This window comes from Canis aureus, chromosome 15 (assembly GCF_053574225.1).
Source record: "Canis aureus isolate CA01 chromosome 15, VMU_Caureus_v.1.0, whole genome shotgun sequence".
Classification (NCBI taxonomy): domain Eukaryota; kingdom Metazoa; phylum Chordata; class Mammalia; order Carnivora; family Canidae; genus Canis; species Canis aureus.
The window spans coordinates 35,523,757-35,545,837 of record NC_135625.1 but is presented as its reverse complement, the minus strand read 5'-3'; the positions used below and the strand labels follow the sequence as shown (position 1 = coordinate 35,545,837).

The following is a 22,081-nucleotide window of genomic DNA, read 5'->3' as shown; positions in this document are numbered from 1 at the left end:
ATAATCCAAGGCTGAATTCTTGGACATCAAACTGAGAGCCTGACTACCTAGAGAGGCTACAAGGAACAAGAAGAGAGAATGTGACATTTGAAGATGAAAGTGCATTTCTAGTTTACAAAACGAAAGATGCTTTTCCATACGGTGACACTAGAGGGCAGTATATACAGTGAAATCTCAAAGGAGCAGGCCTCTGAATTCTTAGCATTTCCAGTTATGCTTCTTTTTTTTATGTTCAAATATCTCTCCTTAATTCTGTTCATTTCATTACATCAACAAAGGGAGAAAGACACTGAAATTCTATGCCATCATAACAAAAAAAAAATCTTAAGAGGATGAAAAATTTTGTGAATGTCATTTTTTATAAAGTCATGGTTAAACTTAGCTTAAAATATCAAGTAGTATCGCAAGGTTTTTTGTTTTTGTCTTTTTAAATTTGGATTTAAAAATAATCCTCTTTCTCTGTCCTCTATACCTTTCTTTCCTGTAGCTTCTTCTGGAATTCTTTTTTTTTTTTTTTTTTTAAGATTTCATTTATTTATTCATGAGAGGCACACACAGAGAGAGGCAGACACAGGCAGAGGGAGAAGCAGGCTCCATGCAGGGAGCCCGACATGGGACTCCATCCCGAGTCTCCAGGATCACAGGGCTGAAGGCAGGCATTAACCACTGAGCAACCCAGGGATCCCCTTCTTCTGGAATTCTAAATAATACCTACTCACTTGTATTCCTGGAGACAAATGGTTATGAGGTTCTATTTCATAAATTACCCCAAACATTCATATTTACTCTCTTCTCCTGAATCTATCTAACATAGTAGAATTTTATTTCATAAGAAATCATTGTTTTAAAGGACACCTGGGTGGCTCAGTCAGTTAAGCATCTGCCTTTGGCTCAGGTCATGATCTCAGGGTCCTGGTATCGAGCCCTGAGTCAGGCTCCCTGGTCAGCCAAGGAGTCTACTTCTCCTTCTCCCTCCACCCCTCCTCACTCCTTGTGTGCGAGCTCGCTCTCTCTCTCTTTCTCCTGCGAGCTCACTCTCTCTCTGTCAAAGAAATATTTTTAAATATCTTACTTAAGAAATTATTGTTTACTGTGTAATTGTTATAATTGCAAGTTTTCATCATGGCACTTTCACCCAGCTTCCACCACCATCAGCCTTGTCTCCTTTGTGTTTGATTATCTCTCCATTCTTCCTCCCTCTCCTAATTGTCTGAAATAATTTTAAAAATCATATCAGCTTGCCAGCATTGTTTACATTATCGTGAGTATGAAATACTGCTCCACATAGGGCCAGTGATTATATTTCCTTTTCTGATACCTGAGCTAATAGTTGTCTTTAGAAATTGCCTAGTTTTTATTAATGACTTACCATTAACTTTATTTTAGCAGTATTCCATCAGCTGTACCCAATACCTGTGTAAGGATATGGCACTTTTATGTGTAGGTGTATAAAATACATTTAGGTACATGAATAAAGTTTAAGGAAGTGGTCTGATGGATCAAGTAACCTATCGGTTTTATTTTTTATTTTTTTTATTTTTATTTTTTTTAACCTATCGGTTTTATATCTCCCACAGGGGACATTGGTTTGGCTGCCCCCTCCTGCTTTATTTTTTATTTTTATTTTTAAAAGATTTTACTTATTTATTCATGAGAGGCACAGAGACAGAGGCAGAGACATAGGCAGAGGGAGAAGCAGGCTCCCTGTGGGGAGCCCAATGTGGGACTCGATTCCAGGACCCCAGGATCACGACTTGAGCCGAAGGCAGATGCTCAACCACTGAGCCAGCCAGGCAGCCCTGATGCCCACTTTCTATTTCCTAAGGCAGGTACAAGGGTGGTTTGGGATTGGAGGCCTGACATCTTCCCTCCAAATTCTGAAACATTTGCTCCATTGTCTTCTAGAAGTCTGATGTCCTTCTGATTCCTGCTCTTTTGTTAGTGACCCTTGTGACCAGTCATGCAGGCCAGTTTGATGAGGGGACCAGGTGGCCGAGTTAAGTACAGCCTTATGTCTTTGAGGGGAAGCTGCCATAAATACAAATGAAAGAATACTGGCATCTGGAGTTGGCTTCATCTTTATCTCAGGTTATTACTCTTTGTGTCTGGTAGTATTTTGCCTGCCATTCCTTTACAAATAACCAGTTTTCTGTAAATTTTGCTGATGTGACTTGGTGTGGGGACCTTTTCTCTCATGGGACGGGCACTTTGTACCCTCTCAGCCTGGAGGCTTATGTTATTTGGTTCTGAAAACGTATCTCATTTTATTCATCACATCATCTTCTCTGATCTCCATTTTTGAAACTGCCATGAAGTAGACATTGGGTCTCCTAGATTTTGTATGTGTTATTTTTTTCCTCTTTTCTCTCCCTATCTCTTCTGCTTCCGGGAGATTTCTGTTTTATGTTCCAACTACCCCATTACGCTGAAAGGTTTTGTTATATTGGTTTTAATTTAATTTTTTTCTTTCCCTGTCTTTGTTTTCTGGATGCACTAATGTGACATAACTAACTACTCTTGTGGCAGTAGATGTGGGCCTTCTCTCAGGAGCTGCTTGGTTTCTGAAAGGAAGTGTTTGGGTAACGTAAAAGGTGACTGTCCACATTCTGGAAGCTGGTAGAAGTACATCCCCACTGCCCATTTTCCTCAAACCCTCCTGTTTATAGCTCTGGATGCCACTCTGCCCTCTCGTGTGCCTGACATGACCAAGTATGGACACTTTCATTTCAACAATATGGAGAGAATGAGTCTGCGGTGGCCTGGCTGGGGGTGTGTTGATCACAGGCTGCATGTGAGAGAGAGGGAGCCTGGACCTCTGCTGCTCCAGAATTAGATTCTTCAGTTATCTTGTCTTTTTGTCTTTTCATCTACCTCCCACCTTCTCCAGTCCCTTTGGCTTCCCAGTCAGCTCCCCCTACCCCTGCACCCCCACACCCTCCTCCAGGGTCCACTTGCTCCGCATTTCAATCCCTCACCTGGTTCAGCCTTTTCTCCTAATTTTTAGTCCTTGTAGGTTTGAATCTTTTGTTTGTTTGTTTCTGGTTATTTTAGTGAGATTTGAAGATGGGGAAGAGATGACTTTGTGTTTAGCCAAGTAGGAGAGTGTTCACCACAGGGAGCCAGGCCCTGAGCTCCGTTTTGCTAACCCTGCCTGTGAGTTGAGGTGTTGCTAAAGAAATAATCATTCAAGGTGCCTTGGTGGCCTTCGGTTAAGTGTCCGACTCTTGATTCGGCTCAGGTCATGATCTCGGGGTCGTGCTGTGTTGGGCTCTGTGCTCACTGGGAAGTCTGCTTGAGATTCTCTCTCTCCTTCTGCCTTTATCTCTCAAATAAATAAATCTTAAAAAAAGATTATTAATGACACTTTCACTAATGGTGGTAAGGAAGACTTGATTTAAGGGAGGACACACTTTATTCAAGGTGTGGGGACCATGGCAATGGGGTCTTGCAGTATGAGAGAGATTGGGCTCAACTCCAGATATAGCATGAGCGAGTGGGAATGTATAGCTGCGGAGCAGGTGGGATGTCCATGGAGGGAAATGACCAGCATGAAACAGTAGGGTGGGGAGGTTCTGGCTCAGCCGACCTAACAGGATTCTTGCTGAGGGCCCGCCAGGATGACCACACCACCTGGGGAATGGTGGCAGATGAGGAACCCAGTCAGACATCAAAGATGATCCATCTAGAGGATCCTGGCTGAGGGGTTCTTGCTGAAACCAGGTGATGCAGGGACAAACCCAAAAGCACAGAGGTCAGGGCCTGGTTTACAAAGAGCTCAGTAGAACACAATTAGAGTGTGGTCAAGGAGAGACTCTTTTATTTATTTATTTATTTATTTATTTATTTATTTATTTATTTATTTATTTTCCAATCTGTGTTTTATTACTGAAATACACTGTCCTACCCGCACCACCCCACACTAAAAATCTTACCTAGATTCCCCATCATCCCCTCCAGCCCCCCAGCCAGCCCTGTAGAAGCGCTTCAGGATTCTTTGCCCACTGGCCATTTTGAAGTGTGTCCTTTGGGTAGCCACGTGAAAACCAGCTGGTGTCTTTGTGGAGAAAATGGAGAGGAGAGACGGAGCCTCAGGAGGGACTTATTTGAGGGCCTTGGCCACTTGCTCATAAGCCAGCTTGATCTCCTCATCATCAAACTCTTCCCGAGCATAGGCATTACGCAAGTACCGATGCGTTCCGCAGAACACCTCTGGGATGGAGAATCCCCTGTATTTCTTACACACCACCTGTACTATGTGGAGTTTTGGCAAGAGGTTGCAGTCAGCCAGAGTGAGCTCATTGCCATCCAGAAACTTCCTCTGTGAGATGCCCTCATCCTCAGCACTGGTCTCATCCACTTCTTCTGGGAGGGGGGATGTCAAGTAATTGTCTAAAACTTTCAGGGCTTTCAGGAGCCCCTTCTCCAGATTATCATTGAGTGCCGGGTTTGAATTCTTGATGTAAGCAGAAAATTTGGCAAATATGTTCAGCCCAGCCGTGTTGGATTCAGGGTTCAGAGCTGCCAGCTTGGGGTACCTGGGAGGGCACAGCACTGCCTCCAGAAACTCCTCAATCTTGTTGGTGTCTGTGTGCACTTCAGTGCCGTACAGAAGGAATGGGAGCTGCCCTCCTGGGCACAGCTTCTGTACTGTCTTGGTCCGCCTCTTGGTGTCAACAGTGGTTACGTTGAAGGTTACTCCTTTGAGCCAGAGTACCATGAACAGTCTCTGGAGAAGGGGCAGTTTCCAATCTTGGCCCCATCACTGCCGGCCTTCACGAACAGTTCAACCTGAGGTTGTTCTTCAGCCATGGTTGTGATGGGGACCAAGGAGAGACTCTTTTATTGTCCAAGTCAACTTTGGGGGAATTGTTTTTTAAAAGTAAAGAGAGAAAGAAATAAGGCAAGGTGTTGTATGGGAATAAAGAAAGAAGAATACAGTTAAACTAAGGAAGATTTGTTTAATTCTATTTTGATTAAGAGCTACAGAGCTTATGCCCTTTGAAGGAAAGATAATGTCAGGTTATTCCATTTAGCTGATTTTAGAGGATGCAATCTCCTTATGGTATATATACATTGATGGCCTGGGTTACATTGATTGAGTCCGTGTATTAGATTGACGACATTGATTCTGTGTATGAGAACAGGCTTTTTGTGGATGCATGATGCATGGTTCTGGCGGAGGGTACCGATGCCTTCATCCAGCATCACTGGGGCCTCGCTCACTGCAGCCCTCCCTGCCTTGTTTGATGCAATTAGTATGTGTGCCCAAGTGAGCAGGGAAGCACAGAGGTCGTGGTGGAGAAGACAGACATTTGATAGCTTTCCAAAATGGGAGTAAAACTCATGGCCTAGCAAGCTCTGCCGCCACCAGGCCGATGCCTGTGAATCAGGCCCAGGAACTTTCCATCCTGTCTCCCCCCCCACCCCACCCCCACCCCCCCACTGTGTGATTGGACGGAGTTGTCTGACTCACCCTGCGGCTCTAGTTATACAATCGTTGCTGAGGATCAGTCTTTGACGCCTTTTTAAATTCTCATCCTGGCTTACTCTTTATTCCCAGGGCTTCACTTCTGTTTTCTTTGGCTCTGTATTTAATGTCTCTGAAGACATTTTGAGGCCTTATTCAAACAAGTAACATGGTAATCTTCATTTCAAAGGTTGTAAGTTTCACTACTGGTGACGATTTTATTGTCCCACTTCTTTAGACTAAAGATCGTTGGGGGGGGGGGCACCTGGGTGGCTCAGTTGGTTAAGTGTCTGCCTTTGGCTCAGGTCATGATCTTGGAGTCCTCGGATCAAGCCCCACATGGGGCTCCCTGCTCAGGAAGGAGTCTGCTTCTCCCTCTCCCTCTCACTCTGCCCTTGCTCCTTGCTCATGCTTTCTGCCTCTCTCTCAAATAAACAAAATCTTTAAAAAAAAAAAAAAAAAAAGATCTTGAAAATGCATATTAAGTAAGGATGGGCTTTAAATACAATACATTGGGGCAGCCCGGTGGCTCAGCGGTTTAGCGCCTCCTTCAGCCAAGGGCCTGATCCTGGAGACCTGGGGTCAAGTCCCACATTGGGCTCCCTGCATAGAGCCTGCTTCTCCCTCTGCTGCTCTCTCTCTCTCTCTCTCTCTGTGTGTCTCATTAATAAATAAATAAAGTCTTTTAAAAAAATACAATGCATTGCTATTTAGTCAATCTACATAAATCAACTCCATCAAAGTGGGATGTGTGATGTGCACAAAGTTTTTGACTTCTGTTGTCCAACTAGTGAATGAGAACTTAGGAATTGTCACATGTCTGTTCTGAGCTCAGAGGTTGAAAGCCCTGGCAAGTACAATGAAGAGGTTTTCAGATTCAGAGCTCTCTGTTGCTACTCAGTGACATGCACATGTGCTTTATTTAGAGCCAGTCCTGAGATGGTGTTCCAGATTACTCTCTCTTCATGTGGTGTATTGTTTTATTTATTTTTATTTTTATTTTTTAAAGATTTTATTTATTTATTCAGGAGAGACACACAGAGAGAGGTAGAGACACAGGCAGAGGGAGAAGCAGGCTCCACACAGGGAGCCCGACGTGGGACTCGATCCCGGGTCTCCAGGATCACACCCCGGGCTGCAGATGGCGCCAAACCGCTGCGCCACCGGGGCTGCCCTGGTGTATTGTTTTAAATCCAAAATGAAGATTTTTCTTTAAAGATTCCTTTTCTTATTAACTAATGGTATTGTGCAATTTTTCATTTTGAGAAAGAGAGAGAGCGCGCCCTTCAGTAAAGTTGAAACCAGCACATCCTCTTCAGCATATCTACTAGGGAACAGATTAATAGAAAATAAAAATATTACTCTGTGGTTCATTTTGGCCCTACTCCAGCCATGCTGTAGATTAAAACTACTTCAGCATTTCCCTGTCTCGCTCCTTCATCCTGATTCTGTGTTATTCTATCTTAATTTTCTTATGTACCTTGGATCAGTGGATGTGCTATTTTTCTCATTACGTCATTCGCCAATTCTAATCCTCTAATTCCTTTCATGCAAGCTCCGAGGTATCTCTGTGGTGCCATTATTTTTCCTGAGCACTAGCTCCAAGTTACTGTGGGAGGATTTATTTTCAAGCCTTGGCATCTGAATGGCCTGGACCATAATACCCAGCGGCGAGCCCCCGCTCATTATTAGACCGGGGGCCTGGCAGTATGGTGGGAAGCCAGAGTGCAACAGCTATTCCGGGTGGTCATCAGTAACAGGCAGGCTGCTGAAGGATCTGGTTTGGGCAGACGGCACTGCATCAGGTCCGTGCATGCCAGCTCAGCTTTCGAGTTGCAGAAGAAAGAATTGGCTCTGATGCTTCACTGGGCCACGATCTCAGCTATGTACTGGACTTCATCACATACCATCAGATGGGAGAGTCAACCCAATAACTTTCCATTTCCCAATCGGGAAATAATTCTGGGAAGATGTTTGGCTCTGTTGGTGCAGTGCAAGAGCTGCTTTACTGGGCTAACAGGAACCAGCAGACGTTTGGCAAATGGAAATGTACAGGCATGCATACACCCAAACGCTCATGAGTCTTAGTCTTTGCCAAATATGTACCCAGTGGGAGATCCTGGATTTTCACTTGAGAAATTTCCAGCGTTAAGTTCATGGACACTTCCCTATAGGCCTTCTAAAGACTGGACCACTCTCCCTCTCACAGTAACCGCTAGTAGGCAGTACCTCCCCTCCTGTGAGTGCGACACGCCTGCCTGTCTCAGGCCTGCTAAGCAGTAGAGCAGATTCTGTCATTTCCCGCCTCAGATGCCAACTATTTGCAGTGCATACCAATCCTCTGGGCAGTGTTAGAATCACAGAAGGGGCAGGAAACTGAGAAGTGATAGTTTCCTTGGATCAGGGCAAGAAAACACTCAAAAAATAAAATATTCAAGGACTATTTCCCAAAGAAGGATCACTTAATGATGCATTGAAGGACATCTGTTTGGGACCTCTGGTCCCCTCCCGGGTACTTTCATCCTGGAAGTCGGTGCCTCTGTTCTTTAGTATCTAGCCAACCCTCAGACATTTCCTTAAAGTAAGTAAATAAGGCACCAAGGTCAAAACGGAGACTACCTCCTGAACCAAAGCCACTTCACACGTTCTTATTAGATTAGGTTCCCACTGCTGGGATTATCTCTGTACTAGAAGCTGTTTATGCTGGGCTGCTCTGTTGCATTATTTAGAGGCCCTGAAATCCGCACCGCCTCCCTCTCTGCTGACTGTCCTTCTGGTCTTCTGGTCATTTGATGAGTTTACAGTTGTAACAAGAATAAAACATCGTAAGATGGAAGAACGTTAGGGATGCTTTTCTTTTGATATTTCTAGAGAAGGAATCCGTACAGTTTCTTGCGATGGATGGCTGCACACATTCCAAGTGAGTTTTGAATATTTCCCATGAAGGAGCGAGGTGATGTGCTGTGCCCTTAGGATGCTCCAAGTGTTTGCTGAACGTCACCGCAGCACTTGATCTGCTCCATGCCCCCGAAATCCCTCCAATAGCATCCCTAAAACATAGTGCTCCAGTCAGTTCTGCATCTTTTGGGTGATGGAAGATCTATTGTTATTATTTTTTTAAAGATTGATTTATTTATTTTAGAGAGAGCAAGAGAGCACACAAGTGGGAGGGACAGAGGGAGAGGGAGACAGAATCCGAGCAGACCCTCTGCTGAGCGCAGAGCCCGAAGCAGGACTCCATCCCACGACCCTGAGAGCACGACTTGAGCCAAAACCAGAGTCGGACACTTAACCAACTGAGCCACCCAGGTGCCCCTCACTCTTATTTTTAAAACCAACTCCTGAAAGGTGAAGTTTGCGTATCATAAGTGCACACATCTTAAGTCAGCAGTTGGTGAGTTTTGACACATGTAGGAATGGAGATATAGAGCATCCACTCCTCCCAGGAGGTTCCCTGATGCCTCTGTTAGGCAGCGTCCCCCTTGCTCCTCGCACCTCCCCCTGACCCGGGAGACCACTGACTTGATTTCTGTCACCATAGGTTCGTTTTGCTAGTTTAGGGGCTTTATATATTGAATTGTCCACCAAGTACACTCTTTTGTCTGGCTTCTGTCACCCCGCATATTTTTGAGATTTCTCTCTTTTCTAATCAAGAAGAAATGAAACTCTGATTTTTAGCCTCCATCGTACATGACAAGGAATAAGACTTGGTTGGGCATAATTCATGCCTCTTCTGCCCAGGTGGAGGCTATAGAGGGTCTGGGCATTGTTTTCTTTGATAGGAGTGTGGCCCTGAGGTGGGGGGACCAACTGTCCCGCGTTGGCCTGGACTCAAGGAGTTCCTCGAATACAGGATTTTCAGTGGTAAAACCAGACGGGTCCCAGGCAAATTGGGACAAGTTGGTCACCCTAGCCCCCTCTTGTAGGTACTCTAAAGCACTAGTGGTATGAGCTTCTAAACAATAGAGAAAGGGCATGAAAAATGGACACTTTATGTTTCTTCACCTTGAGGCTGTCAGTGACAAGGAGCCCACCTCGGGTGGGGAGGTGTTCCTTCTGGGAGCAGTCCGGCTGTGGGGTGGCTGAGGTTTGCAGCAGTTGGAATCAGTTGATTTCAACTAATGATTTTTTTTTTAATATTTTGGTTACCTAATTTATTAAGGATATATTATGTTTTATGAATATCCTCCTTTCCAGAATACTGTTTAAAGAGCTCTGACACTTAAAAGTTTAAATGTAATCAAGATTACAAAGTATGTATTTGAAAGCACCAAGATTAGCTAGTAATTATTATTGTGTCAAGGTGCATGGTTTGATAGACTCCGGCTTGATTATTTTGATGCACTTAATTTTAAAACTTGAGCCAATTTTTCTTTTTTTAAAGATTTTATTTATTTATTCATGAGAGAGAGACACACACACACACAGAGGCAGAGACATAGGCAGAGGGAAAAGCAGGCTCCCTGTGGGGAGCTGGATATGGGGACTCTATCCCAGGACCCCCAGGATCAGGACCTGAGGCAAAGACAGATGCTCAACCACTGAACCACATAGGCATCCCGTCCAACCAGTTTTTCTTTTTTTTAGATTTTATTTATTTATTCATTCATGAAAGACCCAGAGAGAGAGAGGCAGAGACAGGCAGAGGGAGAAGCAGGCCCCATGCTGGGAGCCCAACGCGGGACTTGATCCTGGGACTCTAGGACCACGCCCGGGCTGAAGGCAGGCGCTAAACCGCTGAGCCACCCCAGGGATCCCCCCAACCAATTTTTCAGCTGAACTGCAATGTATTACTCTAAACTCGCTTCTCTGAGGACGTGTGCTAATGTCTCATTTACATCTGAAATAGTTCATTAGCTGGGTGTTAGCAAAACATATTCACCTGTTGACGTTTAAGTAAATTATAATCTGCTAGCTTTCCTTTTGGGGTGGATGACATGCCTGGCAGTTAACTGTGTTATATAATTTTCCACATAAATTCTGAAATATGATACTCTTACGAGCCTACAGGATTCCAAGGGCAATATTTTCTAAGTAGCAGTGGGGATGTTATGGCAGTTTGGGAGTATATTTGTGAGCTTTTACATATCATACAAAGTCTGTGAAGTTTTTTTATGCTTCTTCTCAGAGAGGTGTCTTGTTTATTCCTTTAATCTTTAAAAATTACACAAGTAAAGGTGCCTGGGTGGTTCAGTCAAGTAAGCATCTGCCCTCGGCTCAGGTCATGATCCCAGAATGCTGGGATCAAGCCCCATGTTTGGGCTGAGCAGGAGAGTCTGCTTCTCTCTCTCCCTCTGCCTCAGCCCTCCACGTATGCTCTCTCTCTCTTTCTCTCTCTCTCAAATAAATACATAAATCTTTAAAAAATGCATAAAAATTACACAAGTAATACATGAATATATCACTAAAAACAGTAAAGAAGTGAAAAATGAAATTTTACCTTTACTTTCTCAGTCTCTGTCCCAGTCAGATTATTGTCTATCATTCCAGAAATTGATGTGTAATTGAATTTAACCTGTAGTTTTTTTTTTTTTTTTAAGATTTTATTTATTTATCCATGAAAGACACACAGAGAAAGGCAGAGACATAGGCAGAGGGAGAAACAGGCTTCCTGCAGGGAAGTCCCAAGTCCCAATATGGGACTTGATTCCGGGACTCCGGGTCAGCTGAAGGCAGATGCTCAACCACTGAGCCCCAGGCATCTCTGTTTTTTTTTTTTTTTTCCTGCATTGAATCATACCATAGATATATATAGGTTTTCCCTCCAAAACATACGTTTAAATTTTTTTTTCAGGTTAGAATATAAAGCGATGTTGACTCAGTAGAATGAAGGTATCTAAATTCATTTAATCATCCCTTGTCCATGGTTATTTAAGTATTGCTATTTTTTTTGTCATGTTACTACAACTTACTTGTATGTCTCTGCTCGTATGTGCTGTTATTTCTCCAAAGATCTAAGAATGGATTTGCTGTGTCAATGGATAAATTAAATTAAAATTTTGGTACCAACTGCCAGATTGGCCTCAAAAAGGTTGTACCATTGCTCCTCAAAGTTTGAATTCTTTTTACATGTAAAAACTTTGAAACAAAACAGAAAAGGATAATTAAATTTTGCAAGCTCAAACAGCAAGTTGGAAATTTGCTCTGCTTTTAATAAAATCTTATTTATTGCTTACTTATACATTTGATTTGTATAAAACTTCTCAAAAAACTTGCCACTCAGTTGTTGATTTAACAGCCAGTTATAATTTCATGGACTTTGTATGAGCTCAGATTTAGAATGAATTTTCATGTTTTCCCATTACTGACCACTGAGAGATTTCCGTATCATGAACACTGATGGAAATGTGGTCCTCATGGAATGGTCAAGATGTTATTACCTCCACCTGCAAGGTCTTCCACACCAAAGCTCGGGTTAAAAGCCTAGTTCTTTTTTTTTTTTTTTTTTTTTTTTTAAGATTTTATTAATTTATTCATGAGAGACAGAGAGAGAATGGCAGAGACACAGGCAGAAAGAGAAGCAGGCTCCATGCAGGGAGCCCGACGTGGAACTAGATCCCATGTCTCCAGGATCAGGCCCTGGGCCAAAGACGGCGCTAAACCGCTGAGCCACCAGGGCTGCCCAAGAGCAGTTCCTTGATATACCTTTTTCCATTTTTAGAAGCCACTAATTCCTTCTCAAATCATCAACTCTGTGAAGAAGAAAAAAAAAAAGTTTGTGCTAAGAATTAATAACCAAAGTGCCAAAGTGTTGCTAAGACTTCACATAACTTTTCTATGAGGTGGTAGTATCACTAACTAATTCTCCATGAGCTGTAATCATAAGTAAGTAAAATAAAATTGCTATACTTATCCAAATAAATGAGGCAGGAGAGTGTTACTGAGATGATGTAGGGGCTTTCTCATCAATTCACTTCATCCGTTTCTCCCTAACTTAATATGTCCCATTATGTTTACAGAAACCTATTGACCTCATTGAGTGGAGATAAAGTCATGAGATCAAACTGCTAGGAATGAGAACTGAAATTCCCAGGTTGTGATAGGACTGAAAAAATTTGCAGATAACACCTGTATGAAGGGCTTTCAATGCTTTAACTTTAAGACTTTTTTAGAGTTCTTGAGTGTTCCACATTTGAGCTCTATCCCTTTGGTACAAACTTCCTGTTAGCACCAATTTCTACTTTTACTTCGTGTTCTTTCTTTACCTCTCTCTTATTGCCAGAGAAGCTAAGGCCTGATTTCTGCCAAATAAGATCTGAAAATGCATTTGTTTAATTTCCAAATATCTTGGAGTATTTACTACATCTCAGGCATTATGTTAGGTTCTGCAGACAAAGATTAACAAGACACGGGTCCTGAAAGATCTCCCTGTCTGGTGGAAGGCGAGGCGGGTGCACACATAATTGCAGCTGAGAACAGTGAATGCTGTCGTTCAGGTCCAGACCAAAAGTCACAAGATAACTGAATGGGGGACAATGAACATGAGGAGGTGGGCAACTTGGAAAGCTTTTCTTTCAAAAGTCTTCACCTCTAGAAGTCCATTGGCTATAGCAATGGAGCCTGTTTTAGGAAAAGAGCAGGAAAGGTCTCATCAAACTACACCGCATCTCAATACGCCAGCATACAGACTTCCCAAACGTCAGGTCACAGACCAATGCCAATGCCATCCAACTGCTTGAGGCTAGAAGTATCAACAACCTGATTAAAAATAGCTTAGCAATCAAGGCATTAATTTATTCAATTAGGATAGGTGGGCCTGTTTTGTGCAGTAGTTCAACATATCACAGAAGACATCCTTCCACTCTGTCATTTTCCCACACGGTCATCTGATGGCTATGGCAGCCCAGAGCTCTGGACCTCACCTGCCTGAGCACGTCCAACCACCCCCAAGCTTTGGATGCTGCTATCCGGCTCCGAGCCACTCTGTTTGTACTCTTTCTTACATCTGCTCACTTCCTGGCTACCTGCTCACATGCATTGCAGCTGTGGAGGGCAGAGATCACTGGGCCATGAGGTAAGGCGCCTTGCCTCTAAGGCTTCCCTTGTTAGGCTTAGTTTCTGATTTTTGGGGCCCATCTGTTCTTTGAGTCATGGTTTCTACAGGATATGGCATTTGGGGACAAATCTCATATTTGAGTATGGGCAATAAAGCATAAATTAGTATCACTATAAAGTCTTTTTTTTTTTACATCAGTAGTGATTGTACTCAAATGTTGTAATACGTATGTTCTTTTTTGAATCTTTCACACACTGACACATGCACATTAATAAACTCAAAACACCCCGATGTTAAACACTGCTTTTCTTTGGGAATATAGGTAATGTTTCTTCTCCTCTTCCATCTCCCCTCTACTCTGCTCATTCTTTTATTGTTTACTTATTTATTTTTGTAAAGATTTTATTTATTTGAGAGAGAGTGAGCATGAGAGAGAGAGAGAGAGGCAGAGACAGAGGGAGAAGCAGACTCTGCTCCATGGGGAGCCCACTGTGGGGCTTGATCCCAGGACTCTGGGAAGGCAGATATTTAACTGACTGAGACACCCAGGCACCCGTGGCACAAGTAGAATTTTTCATATAGAGCATATATTTCCTAGAAGTTTGATGAAAAAATTTAAATGAAATAAAAATTATAGGAAAATGTTTATGTCCTTTCCTTTATGCATTTACTGTTTTACCCTTTATGACTGCAATAGGAGAGATAGGTAGATCTTACTTATTTATAGTATTAAACCTGGGCCTATAGAATATAATTAATACATCATATTATTAAGGACTCCTAATGTAGATCTAAAATTCTTGACCACGTTTGTTGTGTTGTGGTTTCTGTAATGACATGTACATTAGAAAATCAAGCTGGGATTATCAGGCATGATGATCTTTAGAGGGCAAGGCTTTCTTCTGCACTGTTTCTCTCTTGAGGACGGAGAGACTCTACGATGATTAAATGGAGTGGGACACTGGAAGTCTTGAGAATAAGGAGAGTTTATTTCTCCAGGTCCTAGCTTCCCACTAAGTTGAATGTGGCCCAAAGGCTAAGTGGAATAAAGTTATTTGGCAGTCCCATATGTACCAGGCGGATAGACTTGCTTTGGAAAAAGCACTCAGTAGTAGTCTCAATCACTGATTTCAGAGGATGTTATTAGCTTGGAGATTGATTGCTGTATTGAAGATTGATTTATGTAAAATGTCCCTCCAGAAGAGAGTCTAAGGACAGACTCACAGATGGTGTGCACTGAAGTCTTAGCTGCTGGTGAAGATGTCAGAGTATCAAGTGCCTTAGGAAGAAGTGCACCCAACTTACGAAAATAGCTGTTTCACGACCCAATTTTCAGAGTTCAGCCTCTGTCCCATAAAGTGGAACAATGGGGAGAATACTGAAGTGACTAAGTACATACAGTAAATGGAATAATACTATGTGGTCATTAAAAAGAACTGAGCAACTCTGCATTCACTGACGTTGAAATAGCTCCGTGGTAGTTTCATGGTTATTGCTGGGTTCACGTAGTATGTACAGTATGTTTTCATCTATGTAAAAAAAAATTTACTTAGTTCTAAAAAGCACTTTTCCTGTTCAAATTTTAACATCTCTAAAATCACCATGCATTTTGTAGTTAGCCTCCCTTTAATCACCGTCAGCAAAAGCAGGAATGCAGTTGTGACAGCCCTCGTGGCCATGAACTAGGACCAATTGAGGAAAGAATATAGACCAAGTTAATGTCTGAAAACTTTCTTTCTTCTTCTTCTTCTTTTTCTTCTTTGAGAGGGAGAGAGAGGAGGGAGGGAGAAGGAGAGAGAGCCTCTTAAGCAGGCTCCATGCCCAGCTTAGAGCCCAACTCAGACCTTGATCTCATGATCCTTAGATCATTAACTGAGCCAAAATCAAGAGTAGGATGCTTAACTGACTGAGGCACCCAGGTAACTCTGTCTGAAAACTTTCTTTGACTGACACCTTCTGATAATGCCAAGAAAGCACTGGCATCAAAACGTGGGGGTGGTGTCAGTGGTTTGGAAGAAAATCCCAGAGATGATGGTGCTGCATACTTTTAAGCAATGCTGTTTGGCTCACAGCCTTAATGGTGCAGACTGAAACATTGTGTAGAAAACCACAAAGATCAAAGATTCAAAAATGATTCAAAGAGTTGGACTGTGAATCTAAAGACATTTTAGCTATTTTAACTAATTTAACTTATATCTTTCTAAGTATTCCCAAGAGTGATAAATGACAAAAATCTATAAGCAAATCTAAAAGAACTCTTTTAATAAGTATACATAAAAATTCAAGATCGTAGTTTAATTGGAAATACTTTTCTTAGTGATACCAAAAATAATGGTACATCTTACCATTTATTTTTCCTAGATATACTTAAATGTAGTATTTACCTTCCTTCCCTCTCTCCCTTCTTAACTTCCTTCCTTCCTTTTTTCCTTCCATCCATGCATTTTTTTTTTAAAAAATGCAAAAGAAACGCAGAATACATAAGAAACTGTTAATAGAGGGAAGGGACCCAGGTTTCTTGTTCATGGAGAGAGAGACACTTCTATATACTCTTCTGTTTGCTTTCTTTTAGTCTTTATCAAAGCTATACACACCCCAAGTTTAAATAGCAAGTAGTTTGTTCCTCAGGTGACTACTCAAGACTTGTATCCGATGACTTCTTTGGTGTGTTATCTCCAGATCTCTAAATAGTATGGTGGCATTACTATTTAATGGTTTTTCAGTATGAGGCATTATCTACTAACTCTGTCTTGGAAGATGAGGGTTTATGCTTTTACCCTTTCCTACTCAAGCACTCATCTTTTTTTTTTTAAATTAATTTTTAAAATTGTATTTAAATTCTGTTTGCCAACATACAGTATAGCATCCAGTGCTCATTCCATCAAGTGCCCTCCTTAGTGCCTGTCACCCAGTGACCCCATCCCCCCACCCCCCTCCCTTCCACAACACTTTGCTTGTTTCCCAGAGTTAGGAGTCTCTCGTGGTTTGTCACACTGTTTTCCAGAGTGGCTGCACCAGCTTGCATTCCCATCAACTGCAAGACGGTTCCCCTTTCTCCACATCTTCGCCAACATTTATTGTTTTCTGTCTTGTTAATTTTAGCCATTCTCACCTGTGTAAAGTGGTATCTCACTGTAGTTTTGATTTGTATTTCCCTGATGACAAGTGATGTGGAGCATTTTTCACGTGCTTGTTGGCCATGTGTAGGTCTTCTTTGGAGAAATGTCTGTTCATGTCTTCTGCCCATTTCTTGACTGGATTGTTTGTTTTATGGGTGTTGAGCTTGGTAAGTTCTTTATAGATCTTGGCTACTAGCCCTTTATCTGATTTGTCATTTGCAAATACCTTTTCCCATTCTGTAGGTTGCCTTTTAGTTTTGCTGTTTCTTTTCTGTGCAGATGCTTTTTATCTTGATGAAGTCCTAGTAGTTCATTATTGCTTTTGTTTCCCTTGCCTTCATAGATGTGTCTAGCAAGAAGTTGCTGTAGCTGAGGTCAAGGAGGTTGCTGCCTGTGTTCTCTAGGATTTTGATGAATTCTTGTCTCACATTTAGATCCTTCAGTGATTTTGAGTTTATCTTTGTGTATGGTATAAGACAATGGTCCAGTTTTATTCTTCTGCACGTAGCTGTCCAATTTTCCCAGCACCATTTATTGAAGAGACTGTCTTTTTTCCATTGGATATTCTTTCCTGCTTTGTTGAAGATTACTTTGCCATTTCTGGGTTCTCTATTCTGTTGCATTGATCTATGTGTCTGTTTTTGTGCCAGTACCACACTGTCTTGATGATCACAGTTTTTTGTTTTTTGTTTTAGATTTTATTATTTATTCATGAGAGACACACAGAGAGGCAGAGACATAGGCACAGTGAGAAGTGGGCTCCCTGCAGGAAGCCTGATGTGGGACTTAATCCCAGGACCCCGGGATCATGGACCTGAGCCAAAGGCAGATGCTCAACCACTGAGCCACTCAGGTGCCCTGACGATCACAGCTTTGTAATACAACTGGAAGTCAGGCATTGTGGTGTCCCCAGCTTTGGTTTTCTTTGTCAACATTCCTCTATTCAGGGTCTTTTCTTGTTCCATACAAATCTTAGTATTATTCCAACTCTGTGAAGAAAGTTCATGGTATTTTGATGAGGATTGCACTGAGTGAAGCACTCACCCTTCTTGTATCTCTGCTATCCACTTATATTACTGTTTTTGATAGATCAGGATTCACTCTACATTTTTACGGCTATGCAAATGATATTCGTGGATGAACCAGCTAGTTCACTGATTATTTGTTTGCCCTGAGTTAATAATCGAGTCTTATTTATTTCTTTAATTGCTTGTTTTTTAATGTATTGATGATAAGCAGTTCAGCCCCAAACTCTGACCAGTCAGAAATAATTATTCTATTCTTTCTCCTGCCAGGGCTATTTGCATTTCTGTTATTCTACTTTGAATTTCAGCTAATGGCTTAACATTTACATTCATAATCATCAACTCCCTGGAGCTTATTTTGCTCATCTTTGAAGCCTCAGAGTTCCCAGTTTAATGCTTTCCAAATAGTAGAACTCATTAAATCTTGCTTTTTAGGAGTGGCTATGCATCCCTGAGTCAGTGGTTATGTCTCCTGTCTCCAGGTATGTTGGCTGCAATAGAATCAGGTGAGACCCAGAGATGCCCAGATGAGGCTTTTAATAACGAAGAATAAATTCTTCACATACCTTGAGAGAGATCACAAACCCTAATCCACGGTTATATAGCCTTGCCATGAAAGTGTGAAGTAGGGGTGCAGCACAACATTCTAGGACTCTCTGAAGTGGCTTTGTCAACAAGCCCTGGGTGACCTTGCAGCTCTGTCTGGGGAGGCAGGGGAGGAGGTCAGTGCTTTAGGCTGCACTGCAGACTGTCACTCCTGCTCTGGTTCCTTCTTCCTCTTCTCATTCGCTCTAATTATTACCGAGCAGGAACTGGAATTCCCTCTTTTGTTTAGGTTTAGATGCTGTCAGAGGTGCCTTCATTTGCTGTTTAGCTCATTGCAGACAGCAGTAGCAGGGAGGTAGCAATTGTAAATAGCTATCTCAAACACTGGAAGTCGTTTGAGCTTCATGAAGCAAGTGATTTAATCCGACGCAGGAAATGAGAACACACTCTGTGAGGCCACTGTGAGTTTGGCCCAGGCCTAGGCGATTAGCAATACATGCGATTTATGAGCCATCGCCAGCCACTACCATGGTGTTTTGTCCATTGTTTCTTGAGCTTTAATGTCTTTTAGCTACAGAGATTTTCATTTCCAATGGCTTGAGGGCTCCTTGGTAAGATCTTTTAGCAACAGGAAAGTCTTCATCTCTTTCTTACATTGAAGGTCGAAAAACACAGCAGATAGGATTTGGAGTTTATGACAAAACTTAGCATTTGGTTAAATGGGAGTTTTACTGGAGGTCTTTGCCTCTACCTCATCCGTCTTCATAGCTACATTGGTCACCAGTGTTCTGTATGTTATAGTTGGCAACTTGGAGGAGGCATTTACAACAAAGCACCTGCACGAGCCATGTACTTTTGGTTTCAAATAATTTGATGGTTCCTCTCATCAAGGGAGCCTCATTTTTGGATTTTATATGTCCCCTTCTTAAACAAGAGTCTTGCATTTTTTTCTTCTCCTGCCCCATTCTCACCAGATGGACTCAGAGAGAAATAAATAGAGAGGGAGAACTAGAAGCCTGGCATGGTGATAACAAGGGGCTAAGAATCGTGAAGAAACATAGTTTTTTTTAGGAAATCCAAGGAGTTGCAAGAGAAAACCTGCAACAGAACTTGAAATAATAAGTTGCCATCAGATGGAGGTCTCAAGGTTTTGAAGTGGAGTTCTGTATTAATCATAGTTTGATGGGGAAACAGAAATTGTTCTAGGTGTTTCAGACAATGGTAATTGATTTTGGGGACTGGCGACAAAGGCTTTCTAGAGCTAGTGGAGCAAAAAAGGGAGGGCAAGATATGCAGGATGAATCACGGGAGACAGCAACTGTCCCTGGGCTGGGGAATCACAAGGGGAGATCCGTTTACCCAGAGTGCAGGACAGCCAGTCTCTGAGGCCCCAGCATTGGAAGTGAGCGGTAACCTGTGAGCTGGCACTCCCAGGTCATTGCCACAGCCGCTGTGGCTGCCACCACAGTCTACATGGGTAGTGTCTCCATTGTAGCTGATGGGGTCACATTCCCAGGGGCTGCTGCTCACTGTGCCATGGGAGAAGCCTTTAGAAAGAGGCTCCTTCTTGTCCTCCCACTTCCTAGTCCCCCTACAGTGCTCCCATAGGCAGGGCCTAAATGCAAGCTAGTTGGCAAGGGATCCCGAGAAACAAAGTTTGCAGGCTCTCTGCCCCCTTCAGTGCAGAGCTGAACAAGCAAAGAGAGGAATGGAGCAAAGAAACTAACAAGCCAGTGACTAACATAACCTCCTTTTAGAAAAAAGAGTTCAGATCCCTCTGTGGTTTCTGTGTTCTGGTTCCCCTTTGTAGCTGGGAGTACTGTAATCTTGGGCAAAAACCATTGTACTACAAAGCCTAGTGTTTTAATTCCCAAGGAAATGTGTGGTTCATTGGGGGACATTGGTCTATCTGGAAGAAACTAATCTCTGCTGTAAATTCTCAGCTTTCATGGGGTGCCTTGGTTAAGTGTCTCACTCTAGATTTCTGCTCAGGTCATGATCTCACAGTTGTGGGCTCAAGCCCCACTCAGGGCTCCATGCTCGGTGGGCAGTCTGCTTGTCCCTCTCCCTCTCCCCCTCCCCCAACTTGGGCATGCTCTCTCTCCCTCTCTAAAAATAAATAAGTAGAATCCATAAGTTCTCTTCTTTCATGATGGACTTATATAAAGCATGGACTCATGGTCCATGGTGGAAATTTTAAAAATTTTAAAAAGGGTAAAATCTTTCATGTGCACGATATTTTGTTCCCCCATAGTAATTTGTAATTGCTATGTTTCAAGTCACTCCAGGGAAAAAATGCACATAAAAAGCAACTTTGTTTACATACAGTGTTGGTTTAACATGCACAAGTTTTATAGATTGCTCAGATCTCTGGACCATGTGCTCTGAGTGGTATCTCCTTTATACATTCTGGAGTTGTGTGTTGGAGTTAAGAAAATTTCAAACTGGGATCCCTGGGTGGCGCAGCGGTTTGGCGCCTGCCTTTGGCCCAGGGCGCGATCCTGGAGACCCGGGATCGAATCCCACATCGGGCTCCCTGCATGGAGCCTGCTTCTCCCTCTGCCTGTGTCTCTGCCTCTCTCTCTCTCTCTGTGAGACTATCATAAATAGAAAAAAAAAAAAAAAAAAGAAAATTTCAAACTGCTGTGACATAAAATTTCTGTAAGTTTATACTCGGCTCATTGAAGTACGTGTGCCATGTCCCAAAGATTGTGGTTAACCAACCCTGTGATGTATTTTCAAAGGGAAAAAGCAAAGAAAATGTTATACTCAAAGGTGGAGCACCTAGCTTACTCTAAGAGGCTGAAACCAACTTTGGTGGTGATGTCAGTGGGAAAAAAGAAGACACTAAAAGGATTGCTTTAGGGGAAGATGGATGGTATAGTCAGGGCATGGAATTTGTGATTTTTTCTGGGCTATCCAAGTGAATACTTCTAGCATGCTATTAGATATCTGGTTGAAGCTCAGGGGAACATCTGGATAGAGTATAAATTTGGGATCTATCAGTAGGTAGGTTTGCCTAAAACCTGAGTGTGGATGGGACAACAGTCATGTTGGCATATTTTAGAAAAAATCAATGAAAAGGAATCATTTTGGGGGAATGTGCTTAAAGGAAGTAATCATCCCCCCTGCCCCTCCCTTCTCCTGCCCAACCATATTGGATGTCATCATTCATAGATTTTAAATCTGAATTTATGTCCTTGCCCTTGCTATGCTGGAGCGTGAATTCTAACCTCCAAGCAACTGATTGGGCAGGATGATTGGCAACATAAATTTGGATGATGGGCTCTTAGACTCAGCCAAGAGGGATCAACTCTGTCTTCCTCCAGCCATGCCGCTTCACACATGGTGAAGAGTCCATTGACTAAGGTCAGATGCTCGCCTGTGGCCACAGAGCCCTTGCCTCTCCCTTAGACATCACACTCCAAGTACCAGGACCCCAGAACTCCCTGCCCCAAAGGCCAAAGTGGAGCCCACTTCCAGCACCTATAGTGACCACTGCTCTGGTTTATCCTCCCAAGCTGCTAGTACCCATGAGCTTCAAGGTTGGCCAGGGGATGACTGCAAAGGTATAGAAAGTAAAAGAGAAGTTTTATACTTGATACTTGTTAAGGTAGATTTTATTTGAGCTACTGTAGTAGAGGAGAGAGACTTCAGTCTAGAAGTGAACTCAACTCTGCATACGGTAAAGAAAGCTGCGGATGTCTAGCCAACAACAGAGTGAGGGGGTCAGTGAATGGAAGGTTACTAAGAGAATAGCAGGGGTAGGAAGATGTTTGCTAAACTGGCTTTAGGATTCATGCTAGAGGCAGGCCAAGGACTTAGACATCAGGTGTGGGGGATGAGGGACTTGGTCAGATATCACAAGAGGCAGGGGATTATCAGCAAACTAATGTGGTGGGGGTCTTTGCTGAATCTGGGCTCTGCA

At 42.7% G+C, this 22,081-nt stretch overlaps 1 protein-coding gene and 1 pseudogene across 2 annotated transcripts in view; one reads left to right on the top strand and one right to left on the bottom strand.

The window, feature by feature from the left end:
- Positions 1–22,081, top strand: part of POFUT3 (protein O-fucosyltransferase 3) — a 78,795-nt gene that overhangs the window by 40,073 nt on the left and 16,641 nt on the right. The window lies entirely within an intron of this gene.
- Positions 3,955–4,824, bottom strand: LOC144283999 (chloride intracellular channel protein 1 pseudogene; annotated as a pseudogene).